The sequence below is a fragment of the Triturus cristatus genome, chromosome 4_2, assembly GCF_964204655.1.
Source record: "Triturus cristatus chromosome 4_2, aTriCri1.1, whole genome shotgun sequence".
NCBI classification, from domain to species: domain Eukaryota; kingdom Metazoa; phylum Chordata; class Amphibia; order Caudata; family Salamandridae; genus Triturus; species Triturus cristatus.
The window spans coordinates 65,547,013-65,564,870 of NC_140586.1; the positions used below are offsets into that span (position 1 = coordinate 65,547,013).

The 17,858-nt window shown below is 41.5% G+C and overlaps 1 protein-coding gene across 2 annotated transcripts in view; it reads left to right on the forward strand.

Moving 5' to 3' along the window:
• LOC146832982 (complement C3-like) overlaps nt 1–17,858 on the forward strand; it is a 1,287,425-nt gene that overhangs the window by 1,191,951 nt on the left and 77,616 nt on the right. The gene's annotated exons all lie outside the window — the stretch shown is intronic.

Sequence of the window (17,858 nt, forward strand, 5' to 3'; positions counted from 1 at the left end):
TTTGGTGATATTTCCTCTCTCGGTTTTTTTATTTAGCATTATTATTGTTCTGTTACCTTGTTGCACAACATGAAACAACAGACGTTCAATTACCAAACATTGTTCACGTTAAAGCAAATCCGCTGTACTTTATTCTGTTTTACTGCCTGTGAAAGATGATCGGAGGTCGCAGCTAAAGACTTCCATTATAGTATAATGCAGTGATAATGTCTGCATTTGCCTCATGCTCACTCAGATAGGTGATGGGACTCTGGCAAAGAGAAAAGTTACCCACTGTAATCCTGTGTTGAAAGAGAGCTCAGGCGAGTGACTGTCTGCAAAGTACATTTTTATTCCCACTTTTGGAAAACTAAATGCAAGAAATGTGATTAGATATGCAGCAACCTCATTAGACAGCAATGTTACACAGCCACCTTATGACCACAGGCTGCTGCAGTGTTCCACATTGTGTTATGGTATCAATTAAAGCCTGTTAATTCCACAGCTATCCGAAGAAAGGGTCTTAATCATTAGCCCCTGCATACTATGGCTCTACAGGGAAGTGGACACGTTATTTTCAAATTTAATGGTGGAGAACTGGGATTTCAAGTGAACAACTTTTCATTCTCCACCATGTGCCATACCTTTGGTACGGAACTTACCTTGGTCTCACTTCCCAATGAGCTATCACTTCTGGCAGACCAGGGTAGTTCCTCTGTACTGTTATTTCTGTATTTATCCAAAGAGTTTCAATTGTCTCTCATGACTGTCTGTTGCTTTGCATACAGCAGAGTGGAGTTTGTGGCTAAACTGTGGTTTGGTGCACATCATAGTTGTCTAATAGGGCTTCAACTGTGCAGCTTTTATTTTAAACCTGTCTGTCAGGGTGTTCTGTAGGGCTCATCTCTCAGACCTACACTTTTTAACTTATATGTTCACCCTTTGGCTATGTGTATTTACTCCTTTGACCTGACATGTATGAGGAATGCAGGTCTTCATATCCTTGAATGATCCGGTACATGATACTACTTCTTTTAATGATTGCGTGTTTGCAGTCGTAGATTGCATGAGTGCTAACTCTCTTAAATGAAATAGAAATAAGGCAGATGTCCTAGTAAATTCTGGATGAAATTCCCTTCTGTCCTGCGGACGGGCTTCTGGCCTCCTAACTGGGAGCACCTGCTGCTAAGTCATCCACTGTTTGAAATCTTGGTTTCTTATTTGATAAAGATCTTTCTCCAGTTGAGCATTGCCTCAAATTGTTTTCTAAGCAAAATCTTGCTTTTTCTACCTAATCATACCATGCATTTTCTGTCCAAGCTACCATTCTAGATGACTGGGTTACTGCAACTCCCTATTTCTTGCATCTCCTGCATCCATTTTGAATCATCTCCAGCATATTCAAAATGAATCCACTTGCTCTGCAGACTTCTTGCAGTGTTTCTGCTTGTTTTATGTTGAGAGCACTGTACTTGCTAGTGGTTTCTAAAAGGACTATCTTCAAAGCCAGGCATATCCTTGTTTTGGTCCCATGTTTAGGTCGAATGGTGAGCGTATTCAACACTTTCATGTCTAATCTTGACCTAGAAGTTAAATACATTAAATCTCAGGCAATAGCTTGTGGAGAAAAACCCCAGTTATGAGTACCATCTCTATCAGCGATAATAAGTTAACTAGGGTTAACAGATTCCCCTATTTTGGCATTACTTGTTATGCTACCCATATTATGAACATTATGATTGCCCTAAGGAGACAAAATGTAATACAGTCGGTGGGGGCCTTATTTAATTTTATTCCTTCTTTAGGCGTTAAACTGATTAAGTCCTTTCTTAATATCTACAATACCCCTTGTCTCTGCATTACCACTATAATGCTGGGATACAGGGCTACACCAAAGCTATATCAGTACAAACTGAGAAAGACCACTTTTGTAGACAATTACTTTTCACCCTCTCCCCAAGCAACTCTAATATGCGCAGTGTTGGGCTGCGTTTATTATATCTTGAGGATTTAATCAAGCTGCCCCCTTGTAATGAATATGCTTTTCACTAAAAGGAGACACCCAGACCCTGCACTCCCACCTGGGAGGCAAATTTACCACTGCACCTTCTAAATAATACACCTTTGCACAGAACTCCCAGAGGCGAAGACAAATTCTTAATGCAATGTTCAAAACGTTAGGGCAGATATATCAGTAAATGCAGATTCACATATATCAAATGACTAATTAAATGAACAATTGAAATAAATGATCAAAATAGAATGCAGTCTGCCCAGGTAGCAAAGAGTAAATAATATATACAGAAATGGTTAGGCACACCTCACCGACTGATTCTGCCACATCCTTGCCAACTCTAGCTGGGGAAGCCCTTTCAACAGCCCAGGAAGGAGTTTCAGTCAGGACTCAAGTTCTGTCACCTCCACAGCAATACGTCTATTCTGTGGTGAACTTCCACCTGGCCCCGAAAGCACCCAGCTTTAATATCATTATCCAACGTGAAGCAAAGCTTCTAGAAAACCTCACCCCTATCTCATTAGAAAAAAACGAGCTGGCTGGTACCCGTCTGCGTCAAGGCCAAGACGGGGGCTGGCCAAGCTCCCGTGCTTTGACTCTGAGACAGAGTTGTACATTCCACAGATAATATCCAGTTCACTCTGGTCAGTGAGGTGTGAAAAACAAGTGAGGAGCAGAAAGACCTTGAATATGAATCATAGGCACTGCTTTGCACGCAGAAGAAAGACAAAATCAGAGAACAAGAAGACATGAGGCCATGTGAAAGCCAATAGTAAGCACCTATAATTCTCATGCAAGCACCACTGTGCACACAGAAACATTTGAAGCAAGGCAAAGTTAGAAAGAAAGATGACATGAGGCCACATCAAAGCCAATAGTAAGAACTCATAATATAAATGTACTGTTTTACTCCGTGACAGCTCCCACTAAAAGACAGAAGGATTACAGGAAAGAAGGGAAGCAGGCATATGCAGGACCATCCTACATTAAGGCTAGGGTAAAATAACACAGTAAAGTCAGTTAAAATGGTGGTAGTTGGAGGTCATCATAGGGTGCCCAACCACAAGAGTGGCTCTTTCATTACATTCCACCCCATGACCTTCGACTATCACCATTTACATATCTCAAAAACTGAATCTCTTAAATAAAGACACACCTACGAGAGAAAAACTGCATTACTTAAATAGATGTTGAAGCAATAACTTGTGCTGAACTAAAAGCACAAGTATAATACTGAAAAACATGTAGGAATAGCATAGAATGAAGTTAGTTATGTAAAATGGAGTCAATGGCCAATACATCTTTCCCTTGTTTATGACAGTCCATCCCTTGACTAAGGACTCCTATAATACATCGGTCTAAAATCAACTAGGTTGGGGACGAAGCATAGATAAAAGATTAGGCACACACTGAATACAACAACATAAGGATACCAAGATACATATTGCTACTGCTATCTCACCTAGAACACAGCAAAGTTTACCAAAATCTGGTAACCACTCAAACAACCAATCCCACCATCCCTGTTCCACATCCTGCTTGACTTCTTGTGTAAGGCATCAATGTGAGATTGAATTGACTTAGAATGGTCTGAAAGATTAAAACAACACATTTCCTCAAAGTCTGAACATCCATGATCATGTTTCAGGAGTAAATAATCAATAGCGGCTCTGTTCTACAATATTGCTTTTTGTCCCGCCTGTGCGTCTAATAGTAATTCTGCTAAAGCAATCGATGTATGATTGATATTTTTCACCATTAAACATGCCAATCTACTAATAGTTCTAGAGTTATTAATGGCTAGGCCTGGAATTCCTACTAATGAAGCAGCTAAACTAATATATTCAGATTTGGATAACAAATTAACTTCAGAGTCACAATGTTCACTAAGCTGAACAGCTTCTCTCGTATTCCGAGCATGTGATGATGGATCTAACGGGAACATCATGAGACCTAATCTAGTAAAGGCACACGGTCCACCTGTAATGTTTGCTGGAATATACGAATAAGTCACATTCCCACATGAGAATAACCACCGTACAGGTAACTTGACATGCCTGAAATGACTCGCAGCAGATACCACATTTTTGCACACCATGTTGTTTTCCACATTTGCACAAACATTGTCATGTCTATGTTAACATAAAACTTCTTCCTGCCACGACATAGTGGATGTATTTCCGTCAAGTTGAATTTGACCACATTTACTAATGTTAGATGGGTCGCAAGTTAAATTGTAACAAACATCGGCTTCAGTAATGATAAATGTAACTACTTCTGTCATGTTCTTCCAATCAGTATCGGTAGTTTCAGGACAAAATCTGCAAAACTCGTAAGGAGATAGATGGGACTTTACATCATGTTCCTCCACCACCCGTCTGTATTTGTAACATAAAAGATTTGCAAAAGCACTTCAACAGGGGTAGGTATAGCTATGAGGCACGTGGAAACGATATCCATGGTGCTCTTCATGTTGGACATGCGGAAGTGTGATCTGTTGAGGACTGTCTGCGAGGTAAGACCACACATTATCAGGTCGAGTCAGCAGCGCTGTCAATCTGCGTGGTCTGCTGGCCACTTCGGGGCAAGGGGCTCCTCGTCCCCCCGGCCCCACATGCACATGACCAAAAGGACTCCAGAGAGCACAAGCAGAGCACAGACACGCCATACTGTGATCTAAAAGAACAGAAACAAAACAGATATTACTCATTCTCGCAAGTAACATTTGTCAGCAGGCACATGTTCCCATTTTTCCTGTCCTGGTTTCATGATTAATAGGACATTGTCCTTTCCTGTTGCAATAGTTTCTGCCTGTTCGGGGGGTCTATTTGGAGACTCTACCCACACTTTGGCTCCTGGGTTTTATCAGTTGAGCCAAACCCTCCTTCCCCACGTACAGTGAGGAGGGCTGGGGCAGTCACCTTCTTAACTACCCCTCCGTACACTGGCATGATCACCATTTGAACAACTCTGTCTCCAGATTGTATCATCAAATCTGCATCACCACTATTAAGTAGGATGACTTTAATTTCACCTTGACAGTCTGCATCAATGACTCCTCCCAGCACTTGGATACCCTTTAGAGCCAATCCAGATCGAGGGGCAATTAAACCAAATTGCTCTGGGGGTATCTGAATTCCTACTCCTGTCTCAATGAGTGTAATATCTCTTGGTTTCAAAGCATGCATCCTTCGGTGTCGCCCGGTACAGGGCTAAAGCTCCAGGAGCTGTCTCCCAGTAAAGTATGGTATTGGTGGCCACATGAGGCTGAATCTGCAAAGCTGGAGTTAACATTGGCATTAAAGGTGTTTCTGCATTTGCTAAAGGTCTGTTATTCAAAATCTGTAAGGCTTCACTCAAATGACCTCTCCAGTTTTTCAAAGAGCCGTCAGACAGCTTCCTCAATTGATCTTTCAACAATCCATTCATGCGCTCAATCAAACCCGCAGCCTGTGGGTAGTATTGGATATGAAAAATCCACTCAATATTGTGTTGTACACAATCTTCCTGAACTAATCTGCCTTTAAAATGAAACCCATTGTCACTTTGGATCTGTAATAGAATTCCATAGTACAAAATAGTATTGGATATGAAAAATCCACTCAATTTGTGTTGTACACAATATTCCTGAACCAATCTGCCTTTAAAATGAAACCCATTGTCACTTTGGATCTGTAATGGAATTCCATAGTACAAAATCAGCAAGTCTAATGTTTTCAATGTACTCACCTGAGTAGCACGTTTACATGGAAACGCGATCAAATATCCTGAGTATGTACCCACAGCCGTGCACACATACTGACATCCTCAACTAGTTGGCAGGGGCCCAAAATAATCAATTTGCCAAATCTGCGCCTGTAATTCTCCTCTCCTAGCTGACCTCTCACTATCTGTGGGACTGATCTATGTTGGCCATGCTGACAAACAGGACACTGCAAAATCACAGTTTTAATCAAATCTAGGGGAATGTGTATCCCTCTATTCTCAGTCCACCTGCTAGTAATCTGTTCTCCAAAGTGTCCGCATTTCTGATGTGCCAACTTCGCAATCCCAACCAGGTCAGAATCCTGCGTTGCCACCTCGGCCTCTGAAATCTTAGTTTTTTCATCTGTGAGGTAAGTAAACCAGCGGTCAAGTGAGTCAGTGGGGCAATGAGCATCTACATGATACACGGTAACTGTACTTTGTGTCAACATGGTCCAAATCTCTTTCCACAATTCCTTGCCCCACACTTCCTTTGCATTTATCATCCAATAATGAGCATGCCACATGGGAAGCCAAGTTGCTAACCCATTGGCAGTGGACCATGAATCAGTGTAAATATGACATGTTCCTGGCAATTCTTGTTTCAACGCTTGACACAGCATATAGTTCTGCAAACTGACTACTCTTTCCTTTTCCAGTAGTGGTCAACAATTTCTGGGTCACAGGATTGTATGACACCGCCTTCCAGTGCCTCTTAGCCCCTACATACCTGGCTGCACTATCAGTAAACCACACATGCTTCTTGTCCTCCACGGACAATTCGCTAAATGGTTTACCCCACTTTACAGGAGACTCCTGTATTTCAGGTACATCATGCAACACCTCTGTCTCTTCCATTGGCGCCTGTGCCACCTGCTCATGCAACACCGTGGTGCCTTTGGGACCTACTCGGGCTCTATCCTGTATATACCACTTCCATTTGATTATGCTGGCTTCCTGCGCATGTCCAATTCTGTGAGTCTTGGGGGAACTCATCACTCACTGCATTATTTGAATGTCAGGTCTCAAAATTATATCGTGCACTGGTGTCAATTGCTCAGTTTCCACCTGAGCCCAATAGCATGCAAGCAACTGTTTTTCAAAGGAGGTGTACCTCTCTTCAGCGTCTGGCAATTTCTTTGTCCAAAACCCTAAAGGTACTTTTGTTCTTCCTTGCTTCTGCCACAAACTGCAATTGGCATATGGCTATTATACTGTCACATTCAGCTCAACATCCCCTTCCCGAACTGGCCACAAATCCAAAGCGTGCTGTATAGCCTCTTTTGCTAATTCAAATGCAATCTGTTGTTGCTCTCCCCATTCAAATGCATTTTTCTTTTGCGTAACTTTGTACAAAGGGGCCAAAATCTGACACAAGTGAGGGATGTGCTGTCTTTAAAAACCAAACAAACCAATGAACCTCTGGGCTTCCTTTCTGTTTCGGGGCACTGCAAATTCTCTGATCTTTTGTTTCACTTCGGGCACCACCTCTCTGTGTCCCTGATGCCACTGAATACCCAAAAACGTCACACTCTGAGCGGGTCCTTGTAATTTGGCAGGATATATCTCCCATCCCTTGCTCTGCAAATGCTCCACAATCCTGTCTAACTGAGTTTGCACTTGTTCTTGTGTCTCTCCCTGTCTCATCACGTCATCAATGTAATGACAAAGCTGTACTCCAGGAATAACTGACACCTCATCTAAATGCTCTGCTACCAGCCGGTGACAGATCGTGCGACTATGCAAGTACCCTTGTGGTAAATTTTTAAATGTCATTTTTCTACCATCCCATGAGAAACTGAACTGCTCTTGACATTCAGGGGCAATTGGTATCGAAAAGAAAACATTGGCAATGTCAACAGTCACATACCAAGTCCCAGGGTGCTTCTGTATTTTCTCAATTAAAGTAACAGTGTCTGGGACAGCAGCAGTCAAAGGTGGTGTATGCTTATTCAATTCACGATAATCAACTGTCATGCGCCAAGTATTATCACTTTTGCGCACAGGCCACACGGAGTCATTCCAAGCGGTAGTGATTGGAGTCACCACACCTGCCTCTATCAAGTCCTGTATGGTTGCACAGATCTCTTCCTGCCCTCCTGGAATTATGTACTGTTTCAAATGAATTACCTTAGCAGCCTGGGGCACCTTCACTGGGGGAATCTTCAAGTGACCCACCTTTACAGCGCCAACTGAAATGTACTTCTTTGATACAAATTGATAGCACCCATCCTCCAAATACAGAGTAATTCCCTTCAAAATATCAATTCCAATAATATATCCAGAGAGGGGTCCAATCAATACAGTGTATTCTCTTTTTGGTATTCTCCCTATTTTCATTTGGACATTTGTCTGCACTGCTGGTGTCTCTTTACCGCCTAAGCCTGTAATTGTGAAATACTGTCCTTTAAACTTTCTGGGATTTCCATATTTCAAAGTGGCCTCCGCTCCGGTGTCTACTAGGGCTTGGGCTTTCTGAACATTCCGATCTTTCCAATGAATTTCTATGGCAACATAAGGTCTATTGTCTTTGCGAGTCCATCTCTGTACCGGAACTTGACCTATTTCCTCCTCCCTCCGGTTCTCAGTGAGCCATTCGCTTTCTAAGTCTCTCCCTTCCTTCCTGCTTGAGCGGGCAGGTCCCTCTCCCTCCTTCTACTGTTCCCCGTCCTCACCCTCATCTGACTGTCTTTGCATTTTATTTTGTTTATTCACTCTCCTGCTTCCTTCCTTCTTAACCAAACCTCTTGTCCGGCACATCTCCCACAGACTTTTAGTCTCTTTTCCATCTATCTTTTCTTTCTCCACACCATCTTTTAACAAAGCCATAAACATATATCTTCTAGACAGCCTGTTATTGTCTGTACGAGTCTCAGACCTGGAAGCTCTTTCAGTCTTTATCCATTCCCCCAACTCTCCTAACTCACGGACTGCCTCAACCACCTGCGCAAAAGTGTTACCAGTTTGATTGATTAGCAAAGTCATCATCACTTGTTTATATGCAGGGGGAGCTGTACGAATTATTCTATTTCGCACAGACGCATTCAACAACCCATCCATCAACCTATGAGAATTGTCCAGAAAAATAGCAGTTTTTATCACCTCCTCCTTAAGCCTCTGTATAGCATCTCTCAATGTATACCAAGGTTTGTCATTCATTGGCCAGTCTGACTCTGTTGGGTATTTATGACTACGTCCAATCACTGCCAACTGCAACAAGCTGATTTGATTATTGTCAGTGTAATTCCTTAACTGCTCCTGCACTGTAGAATCAGACCTAAGCATACAGAATTTCACTGCATCTCCATGATCTAACATTACACCAGCAGCACCCAGATCAAACAAAGTAACCATCCACGTAAGCAGAGAATCTCCGGTTCTGTGTCAGAATCTGTCTGAAATGTAATTAATCTCCTGCTGAGTAAAATCCTCCATACAGTCCATCGCAACTGCCTGTGGATAATTAGGACTACCTTGGATTTTTCGACGATATATGGACTGCACCTGAATCACTTTGGGTCCACTAACTCACTTTGCTTGTCAGCCTGGCTGCGCTCAATAACTTTATCACACTCTCCACCAGAGTCTGAAAACTCTGAGGAATCCCAAATATTTTCATCCCACGTTTCAGGGTCCCAGTCAATTCCAACCTTAGCGATAGCTAAACGTACTTTTCTCTTGTTAACCCTTCCTCTCCCTTTCTTATACTTGTATTGTGCAATACGAACTGCAGCCTTTACTGCTACAGTCTACTAGGTTTCCAGCTTATCTTGCAATAACTTATTCTGACAGGTTAACATGGTAGAGGTATTTGTGGCTTCAACAAACTGTTTCCTCAATTTCTCACATTCACCTTGCAACTGAACATATTTTTCATGCATGAGACGATAAGCATTTAGAAGGCTCCAACCTCTTCTTCCTAATGTAGAGAGTTCCTCTCCCTTTTTCACAGGCACTTTTTGCAAACACGCAAGCACTTGCACTGGCTCAGCGTCAGCTAAACACACACTCCAATTCTCACTCAAACCAGCACAATTAGCCCACTCATGAGCTAATGCGCGATATGGGACTACCTCCCATCCAGGAATTTCAATTGGTATCTGAGAATCTGCTTTTGATTTTCTAGAAAACATATTTTTTTCCCTTTTAAAATAAACGTTCGAATCCTGTGAGAATGACGCCAAGACATAATGAATATGCTTTTCACTAAAGGGACACACCCAAACCCTGCACTCCCACCTGGGAGGCAAATTTACCACTGCACCTTCTAAATAATACACGTTTGCACAGCACTCCCAGACGCGAGGCAAGAAGACCAATTCTGGTGCATTTAAAATGACACACACAAGTTTATTAATGCAATGTTCAAAACGGTAGGCCAGATATATCAGTAAATGCAGATTCCTGTATATGAAATGACTAATTAAATGAACAATAGAAATAAATGATCAAAATAGAATGCAATATGTACAGGTAGCAAAGAGTAGAAAATATATACAGAAATGGTTAGGAACACCTCACCAACTGATTCTGCCACATCCTTGCCAACTCTAGCTGGGGAAGCCCTTTCAACAGCCCAGGAAGGAGTTTCAGTCAGGACTCAAGTTCCGTCACCTCCACAGCAATACGTCTATTCTGTGGTGAACTTCCACCTGGCCCCCGAAAGCACCCAGCTTTAATATCATTATTCAACGTGAAGCGAAGCTTCTAGAAAACCTCGCCCCTTTCTCATTAGAAAAAAACGAGTTGGCTGGTACCCGTCTGCGTCAAGGCCAAGATGGGGGCTGGCCAAGCTCCCATGTTTTGACTCTGAGACAGAGTTGCACATTCCACAGATAATACCCAGTTCACTCTGGTCAGTGAGGTGCGAAAAACAAGTGAGGAGCAGAAAGACCTTGAATATGAATCACAGGCACTGCTTTGCATGCAGAAGCAAGGCAAAATCAGAAAACAAGAAGACATGAGGCCATTTCAAAGCCAATAGTAAGCACCTATAATTCTCATGCAAGCACCACTAAGCACACAGAAAAATTTGAAGCAAGGTAAAGTTAGAAAGCAAGATGACATGAGGCCACGTCAAAGCCAATAGTAAGAATGCATAATATAAATGTGCTGTTCTACTCCATGCCAGCTCCCACTAAAATACAGCAAGATTACAGGAAAGAAGGGAAGCAGGCATATGCAGGACCATCCTACATTAAGGCTATGGTAAAATAACACACTAAAGCCGGTTATAATGGTGGTAGCTGGAGGTCATCATAGGGTGCTCAACCACAAGAGTGGCTCTGTTATTAGACTCCTCTACTGTTATGAATCTCTATTTGGACCAATGAGCATGCCACGTTCAATCAACATCAGTAATGACTGCTTGCAATGTAGATACTGGCATAACCTACCATGGTTGTCCTACATCAAGCAGTTTTGTATAGATATAGGGAGAAAGGAATATTTTGAAAATCCTACTTCCATACCCAAGGAGGCACACTCTGGGTCAAGAGAACATTGTTTGGCTAGATATAATGAGGGAGAGCATGTTGAACAAGGACGGTTTGGGACTAGAACAATATGCCACCTGTTGGGTTTTCCTTCTGGGCAGTATGCTAGTAATAGCATTGATACTTGTCCATGCGATGATGTTCCAAAAGAAACATTAATGCACTTTTATTTTTATGTAAATTCCAAAACTGTATATTAGAAGGTTTTTATTGCTCTGTGAGATGTTGTATTTCCATGTGTGATATATTTATGGAACAAAGAGCTTTTTACTCAATTTATTTTTTGTATTATTGTCATACTTTTATGATTATTAAGTTATTAATTGAATAAAGTTATTTTGATTCCCAAAATGAAAGATATGAAGGAGTTTGGGAACACTTTGAACCTGTGAGAAAGACCTTTTCCAGGTGTCCACAACTGTCATAACTGACTGCATCAGAGTTAACTAACTTTTTTTTTTACATTTTGTTTAAAAAAAGACTAGTTTAGTATGTATAAGCAGCACAAGTAGCCACTCTGTAGTTGTAGTAAAGAGGGTATTTCCATAGGAAATGCCTTTTATGGCTTGATAATAACTTTGACGTTGACAAATATTCACAGAACATTTTTTTTTAAAGTGCTCCTTTTTGCAGTTTTTTCAGGGAAAGTTTAGGGGTGATCCTTCAAGTGGGGCCAAGATAATGAGGGGGTGCTTTTTGTGATTTGGTGTAACTCTGTCCAGTAGTTTTTGAGAAAATAAGGTTTAAAAATATTTGTATATCTTGACAGTTGGGTAGGGAGAGTCCTGAAGATGCACACATTCAATAATGGAGCCAACTGATTGGTTGAGGGGGCTTTTTCCCATTACCGGTTGGGCTCCTGTGGGAGCAAGAGGCTCCTGTGAGTCCAAAAGTAGGTTGCGCTTTGAAAGACAGGCCGTAACAGGAAGAGAATGTTGCGCCCGCCATTTCAGGTCAAGGGCTGTGTCCTTAACAATTAAACAAAAATAAGTATAAGGGGGCTCCCCTGGACCATGTGGGGGGTCCCAGATAATCTTTTTTTTTGTGTGGTCTCGCTGGTGTCTCGTGGGAGCCAGTGAGGCCCTCTGGACTCCTGCAATAGTCCAGTGGGTGCTTCTCTTGCTGGGCACTCACAGGAGTAAAACAATATATTTTAAAAAGGATGTGATTGGTGGAGGGTAGGACAGGCCGTGCGGCTAACCCCATTCCATGCATGGTCGAAGGCCGTGTGTGGCAGATGGTGAGTTGGCTCCCTAGGGGGTTTCACAAGCACAGCCAAAGGCCATGCCAGGCAGGGGTTTGGCTGTAAGTGGGACTGACTGCAGGCCAGAACTTGCAGTCAACCCAACGCAGCACCCAGCCTTTGGCTGAGTACAGCAAGGGTTTGGCTTCCTGCCGTAGTTTAGCCATGCATGGTTCGCTTCCTGCTTTCCAAGATTTAAAGTTGAAATTTGTGCCCCACCCAAAACTTATGTATAACTTGTGTACCTCCGTACACAGTCTTTTCAACTTAGTAACCAATTGTCCAAGTGAGTAAGCAGTCCTGGAAGTAGAATTATTAGTAGTAGATGGAGTATTGTGTTGAATTTGTGCATTATTATTGTTTTCTTCTTCTATATCTTGATTGAGCATTTGTGAGTAAGTCTGAAATTGAGGCAATGCATAGTCATTTTTTAAAACATTTAAATGCATTTTAATAGCATTGAATAGCATGATTTAAATAGTTGAAGAAGTGCTAAATATTAAAAATCTTTCTTTTCTCCTGTGTCACAACTTAGGTTACAATGATTAATTAGAGTAGGTTTACTATGACTTATTAAACAACCATTGGTACCTTCTACTAAAAAATAACGCAATATTGATATCTATGTCTTTGAAGTAAAAATAAAGCACTATTGCTTTCTAACAGTCAGTAAAGTCTCTATAGTTGCTGGTGGTATATATTAGTGTTGGGCTGTATTTATAGTCGACCAATCACGTAATGCTTTACTTCTTCACTTTATTTCTCATTATGTTTTCTGTCCGTTTTCACTGTCATGTGGCCACCAATGTGTGTCAAATGCCTATCTAATACTTGCTCAACATCACTACTGCAGACTAGTTTATTTTCTTACCTCATTTTTGTTTTTGGTAGCATTGGGCTACATTAGTAGCCCAAATTTTATTTAAGCCAATAACTGTCCTCCTGTCAAAAATAAGGTATTGATATCATGTGGTTTTTCTAATGGCCAATCATCTAACTCTTTATTTTTTTGTTTGTCTCCATCTTTGTTCCTTATTCTAGTAGGTCAGTGTTAAAGGTGGGTGGTTAACTCCGCTCCACCAGTGGAGTTTGCAGATTTTTAAAACTCCGAACCCAAAGCGGAGCGGACTTTACCTGTGCCAGGGATCAGTGAGTCTAGAAGCCTTACCTCCCAAGTGGTTGCTGGCCGCCAGTCTCTTAGCCACTGCAGTTCTTTCTGACTGAGTTGGGGGCAGGTTAGCTTAGATGCTGAACTAAGGCGGCTGAGGCTCACGCCTTAATTGAATTTCCTCTGAGCCAGAGCAGCGGAGGCTCAGGCTTCCTTCTTCTTCTAACTTCTAAGCACAGCCAGCCTAGCAGCAGGAGCACAAAGGAAGGCAGTGGTGGCTAGGAGACCGACAGGCGGGCTGCACAGCAGTGGACAGCTGGCGCCATACCCCACCCAATAAGGACTCAAGGAGGAGGCTCAGATAAGGTGACGGTCAGGCCTTAGTTACCACGTGGGGGCAGGAAGGACTGGGGGGTGGGTTTGGACAGGTGGGACAATGATGGTGCAACAAGGCACTCCGCCAGGGCACAGAACCCTGGGGAATTTCACTGAGTTTTACAGTAACTCTGTGAAATTCCACGGAGTACAACTCCACAAGCTCTATCCAGAGTTAGTCAGTGTATGTGCAAGATGGTTAGGGTATGTTTTGCTGGGTGCAGTTTCATTTTTTGAGTGAGACAGTATGCTGTAATGTAGTTGTTGAAAATGATTTAGGTTTGAAAGGAATTGAAATAACATGGATTGGTGAAAGAGGTTTCAAATGGAACCAGTTACTCCTTATACTTTCCTCTGTTAGTAAACGTGACCATCCCGACTTTATGTTTATCCACTGTGGTGGCAATGATATAAGACACTTAACTGGAGTTAGATTGTAAATTGAGATGAAGGAGACATTTTCCACGTTAATGTCCATGTTTCCAAACGCACATTTTGTGGTCCCAAACATTTGTCGTAGACAAAAGTGGAATAGACCTACTGAAAATGCTGCTAAGTTTGAAAAGTCTCTAAGACATGTGAACAAGGCAGTGTCAGCATTCATCTATGATCATAAAATGTCTTCAGTTTTTCATTTAGATATAAAATATGGCAATGCAGCACTGTATCATCCTGAATGTGTACATTTCAAATAAAAAAACGTGTCTTGACAAACATATATATATTTACCAAAAAAATATGCTTTTAAGAGCTACCAATATTATGTGTAATTTTATTTTGTCATGTAAAAACTTTTTTTTTATTTCAATAAGTACTGCGTGCATTCTAGACACTTATGATAGAGTTCTGCGCTACTCTGTAAGCGTATTAAAAACTACATAAATCAGTACAGGTGCTTTTCCCTAACTATACAGAGTTTCCTAAATTGTCTAACTTCTTCCTATACATTACAGAAAACAATAGTCAGCTATATTTGATATAAAAACACAGAAGAAAGACAACATGTGGTCTAAACAATATGGCTGCCTTTTAATTTTGCAAGGGGTTTGATGAACTATTAATATTGTGTTTCAACACTGCCATGTACTGCAGAATGCCACGAAGGTACCACAGTATATTGTGACTCAACATATCACTAAAATTTTGTTCCTTATTATTTAAAAACTATTGAACAAATTCAGATCAAATAACAACAAAGATCCTTTCCACACCATAATCTATATTCCTGCCAAATTTCATGAAAATCCATTCAGCCATTTTGCCGCTATGTCTGTTGAAAAAGTCAATGAAAAAATACATTGGTGGAAACATTTATTTTGGGAGCCCAGCTTTTTTCTTTGCACCCCCTTAACTAGTCACCACAAGACTTTACATCATCATCTAATTTAGCAAAAGGAATAGGTCTGCAAAGCTTCTGAAAGATACATCAAACAGTGCCAACCTTATTACCAATCAAAAATCCGAGGAACTCCTATCTCTCTGAATCCTGACTATAACTAGAGTGACTACCGCCACTCTGTAGTAGATAGACAGACAGACAGACACAGAGACAGAGACAGACAGACAGACAGACAGACAGACAGACAGACAGACAGACAGACAGATAGATAGATAGATAGATAGATAGATAGATAGATAGATAGATAGATAGATAGATAGATAGATAGATAGATAGATAGATAGATAGATAGATAGATAGATAGATAGATAGATAGATAGATGGATAGATGGATAGATAGATACATAGATTAAGCACAAACACGCATAGATATATCTTCACTAACAAAAACAATCATTGGCAAAGATAATAGTCCCTGCAATGTGACAGCTATTGGCTTTGTCAGTATCAATGTGTACCAACATTGCATGGCAAGATAGTAAGTGTTCCCTGGGCAGATGCAGCACCCAAGTGCCCACAGCTGATGCACCATTACTCCTTTGTGTAACCACAGGATTAAACCCTGGTGTTAGTACCGCCTAATTAAGCAATCGCAGCTCGCATGCCCAGGCTTTGGATACCTGTCATTCCGCCAGAACTCATAGCGAAAGCTGTACCACTATGCCCATGGAGGATGCCATGCTGCTGTGGATACAGCATCACCGGAATGAGATCGATGCATACTGAATGGCACCATGTTAGAAGCTGTACGGACAGAGTTTTAATCAAGGGGCAGCCATATGTGAAAAGCGTCGCCAAAGGCAACGGGAGAACATGGGCAAGCAATAATAACAAATAGCATCACCAAAAACAATGGGAGAACACGAGCAAGTAATAATAATACATGCTTACATTTTAGAACAAGCCGTAAAGTGGAAGGGGGTTGGGGCACGGAACAGGTGCCCTGTGAAAACAACATCTGACATTTGATCTCGGTCTTTGAATGCCACATGCGAAAAGCATCACCAAAAGCAATGAGCCAACACGAGCAAGTAATAATAATAAAAAGCATCACCAAAAGCAATGGGAGAACACTAACAGGCATTAATAGTGCATGCTTACATTTTAGAGCAAAAAGCTTAGCGGGAGGGGGTTGGGGCATGGAACAGGCACCCTGTGAAAACAGCATCTGACTTTTGATCTCAGTCTTTGAATGTTCAGGGAATGTGATGAGATAAGAACATGATTTACAGCCCTGTTTACAATGGCATTTGCAGCAAGTGAAAACAGGAGCACTCATGACGAGTGCTCTTAAACAAATGACCAAGAAGTTCCTAAAATGGTAATTAAATGGGAGAAGTGGAAGGATAGTAGTAATTGGTCTATCCTCTTGGGGATGGCTGGACACTGGAAGAGGCATGATGCATGCATGCCATGGACAAATGAGGAGAAAGAATAGAAGAGCGACGATGGAGGCAGCAAATGGGTAGCCTATGGGTAGGTTGAAGCCCACAAAGTATATATAGCATGTCCCTTACGAGACAGCGCATGAGCTGTCTAGAGCCGAGCCCTAACAAAGGTTAAAGGGATACTATAGGTGAAAATGTCAGATAAAACCCAACATTTTAAACTAAAAGAAAACGCTGACATTCACCAGCTATAGGTAACTTAAGTAACAATAACTTGCACCTTCGTCATGCACAGTGATGTCGTCAATGATGTCATTTCAGTTTTCATTAGCGATGTTATCAATGTCATAGAACTTCATACCTGTTATAGTATGTGCGGCCATAAGCAATGCATGGCAAGGGTACAAGTTATGGTTACTTTAGTTAACTAACTAACTAACGAATTTCAGTGTTATTGTGAGTTTTACATGTTACGTTTTAACTGACATTTTCCCTTGACTATAACCTCACCTTGACCTTTGCATTTTAAGTGAATTTCCTGATGTCTTTATTAAGTTAAAGTAAGATATTATTTCCATACCGAACTATAAAGTCACTTTAACCTCTGTGTTTTTCAATTAATTTCTAGAGTTTTTTTAACATAAAGTAAGAATTAATTGCCACACATAACTTTGCCAAACCGTGCCAAGTATTGGGTTAGCTTCAAGGCCAGACCTTGCATCCAAATGCTGCAGGCAGCCAACCCTGATAGCTGTGCGCAGCCTGGGGTTTGCTGGGGCCTGTCCACCCTTGGGCTGCTAATAGCCCTGCAACCTCAACAGACACTTTGAAATTCATTGAAATACTCAGAGGTTGGACTTCTAATAATAAAAAAGATTTCTGATGGAGACAGCTACCTGCAGATTCCTCACCTTTTGAATATCCCAAGCGCCAGTCAGAAACTTTTTCTGGAGCCATAAAGTACCCCCTCGGCATACTACAGTCAGTTCCCTTTTTGCTGCACCATTGTCGAGATAGAGAGCTCTTTGACTCTCCTCAGAAGTTGTGTCGTTATTAGATGTTTTCTCTTTTACTTTTCAACATGGCTGCACCTTTTGTTTCAGCTGTCACTGC